Consider the following 3,048-nt stretch of genomic DNA (forward strand, 5'->3'; position numbering starts at 1 on the left):
CAATCCCGAGTTTAATTCATTAGTTGGTGGAGAAGCAATAAGCCTGACTAATGGTAAGCTTCAGGCATCAAGAAAGAGACAATTTGACATGGAAAGCCTTCTAGCCCCCGATCCTGTAAGAGATGGTAGGGTAACTGATGGATCGGCATCACCGTCTCTAGAAGCGGATATTTACGCCGCTTCGGGGGATTCGGAAACAAAACTTCCATCAGTTGAGGAAGGAATTCGACAGGACAGTTCGTTGACTTCTTTTTTATTAGAGTCAAAACAGTGTTTCAGTTCCGACAAAGATTCGGAAAGCGTTGCAAACAGACTTGTTAGTAGAGACGATGCTGATCGTATGTCGGGTGACTCTAACGTAAAGAATTCATGTTTAAGACCGACAACTTCTTCAGGTTCCGTGTGTAGACGAACAGTTCAGTGGAACATGCCTTTTCCATTCCAACAAGTTGGTTTCAGTCCTCGTCTTTCTGTAACTTCGTTACCTTTTGCGCTTTCCTCTCCCTGCTGGTCGACCACCCAGGCAGCATCACTACTAACGTATCCTAATACCACCGGTTCAACCGGTGTTTGTCGTGCCTCCGATTTTCTCACCTGTGGCAACCCTTTATACTCGGTATCCTCGCTGGACAGCGCGGCAATGCAACGGTGGCAAGAGTCCGTAGGACATTCGTTAACTAGCTCCGAAACAACGGTCAAAAGTGTGAAACAGTAAATTACGAACAGAACTTGACTGTCAGCGAACTGTACCAGACCCGGAGAAAACCACGATCCGAACTGTGATGTTCAAACCCATTCCTGAAGTTTGCTTTTTAATGTGAATCCTGATGAGGGAGGTAGGCTATAGCTGTCGCATAGTAAATTTATTGTATCTATTCAGTAACACCATAATCGTTCCGTGTATCTAGCTAATAGTGAAAAAAAAAAAAAAGAAAGAAAAAAGAAAAAAAAACATGATCAGTTATTGTTAAGTTTTAATTTTTTTTTAATCATTAAGAAAAATCGATTTTTATTCTGTGTTTCCCAGGATAGTGATGTGTATTTTATGTAACTGTTATCAATGTATAAAATGTTGTGCTTCTTCTAAATTTCGAAAATAATTAATTTTTGTTTGCGCCTTTTTAACTTTGTGATCAAGTCCAAGAAAACAAATGCAGTTGAAAAAGTAAATTTGTATTTATTGGTAGGATGAAAATTAAAATTAGACAGGCCATTCGTGTTTAAAGACAAATTATTTAAAAATAGTGTGTGTTTGTGCGTGTGTCTCTCTCTTTTTGCGTTCTATGTGATATTATTAAAATTATTTGGGATAAAATAATAAATAACAATTTATAATTACGAAAATAACTTTTATAATGAATATTTGTTTTTAGCAGACGGTCTAACGCCACCGTTACTTTCAGTCGTTTTTAATTCGATAATATGTGAACTAAAATGTGAATCGTATATGTTGCTATTTTCCCCCTGTGTATTTTGATTATTTTCATTCTGTCTATCGCTATTTTTTTGATAGTTGATGTAAAACTCATAAAATTTCTGGCATAATGTAAAATAAACACTGATTAACCGAAAAAAAAAAAAAAATCCCTTTTGTTTTATTCGAATAAATATTAACACTTTTATCATACCTTGTTTACTGATACAATCCAGTCACAGCTTTTTTTGTTTTATTTGCTAGAAGAAAAGTATTTTATTCGCTATTATCGTTGAAATATTAATGTATCATCCTCAGATAATTTCAAAAAATGGTTAAGATTATTTTCAGCCCACACAACTTTCAGATTGCCCTTACAAACATTTAAAGAACATATATGACCATTTTATTTAAAAATTAGCTTTGCAACTTTTATGTTAACAAACTAAACGGGAAAATAAAAATTTAGTTGACTGGCAAAGTTTGATAGTTCACTGGTAATCATAAGTTAATGTATTTTTTGTGATGATCTCTGCTTTATTATATATATATATATATATTATTTTTTTTTTTTTTTCAAAGATACCATCACTAGTGAACTATCACAGTTCCAAAAGTCGTTAAATTTGTATTTGTTTAGTTAGGAAGTTATTTCATTTTAATGAATTAAATATGAAGGCTTTAAAACGGAAAAAAAAATGATGTTTAATGTTTTTATTTTCGTTTTTATTCTAATTAATTAATAAATCAAACAATAGTGTATCTTAATTTTCTCCAAAAGCATTCTTACAAATATTTTTAAATTAATATTTAAATGTTTCAAGGCCGTTCTGGGCATGAGCAGTTGTGGCCGAGTGGTTAAGGCGATGGACTTGAAATCCATTGGGTTATACCCGCGCAGGTTCGAATCCTGCCAACTGCGTATGTTTTATTCTTTTTTTTTTTTTTTTTTCGAATTCTTTTTTTCCCTTTACTCCGGTTAATGTTTTTCATCTGCATTAAAGTATGAGTTATTTCTCGTTAATATTCACGCGATACCAGAATATAATTGTAAACTCCCTGCGTGTACATCGTCTTCTCCAGATCTAAGTTCGACTCTCATCAATTACTTGAGGAATTTTTATGGACCTTTTTCACAACGTGGCTGAATTAGACGGTCTCAGGTGAGGATAGCATGGCTTCTGACCCCTGAACCTCGGGTTTTTCGTCCAGCAAATCGACCGCAGAACGCAATTTATAGATATATTATATCCGGCGCAATATAGCCAAAGTTGGTGATGCGCCTGAAACCGAAGAGCATCAGATATCTCATATTGTGAATCAAATCGCTACGAGTTGCCTCATTCCTACACTATCAATAAGTAGTGTTGCACCACAAGGAGTTGTCATATATACTTCTTCATAGGGAGTACTGATGTTAATGCGTAGTGTAAGACCGTGGCAACTCGTTGTTATTTGCTTCAAAATATGAGGCAGCTATTGTATCTTGTAGCAAACTTGGTTTTCTGATTAGTACAGAAATATGGTTAAATTGTAATATATTTAATTCCGATTTTTTTTATTTTATTTTACGTTAGTTTTGAATTTAGCTAGTTTACCTTTCATCTTATGTTCTTCTAAAATAGGACGAATAA

General features: G+C 34.2%; 1 non-coding gene across 1 annotated transcript; it reads left to right on the plus strand.

Annotated features, from left to right (window-relative positions):
* The first annotated feature begins 2,254 nt into the window (after positions 1-2,254).
* TRNAS-UGA (transfer RNA serine (anticodon UGA)) lies at positions 2,255-2,336 on the plus strand. The gene has a single exon. It is a non-coding gene; the product is annotated as a tRNA-Ser (tRNA).
* The last annotated feature ends 712 nt before the right edge of the window (positions 2,337-3,048 follow it).

The sequence above is a fragment of the Mastigoproctus giganteus genome, chromosome 3, assembly GCF_048544385.1.
Source record: "Mastigoproctus giganteus isolate SK-2022 chromosome 3, ASM4854438v1, whole genome shotgun sequence".
Lineage (NCBI taxonomy): Eukaryota > Metazoa > Arthropoda > Arachnida > Uropygi > Thelyphonidae > Mastigoproctus > Mastigoproctus giganteus.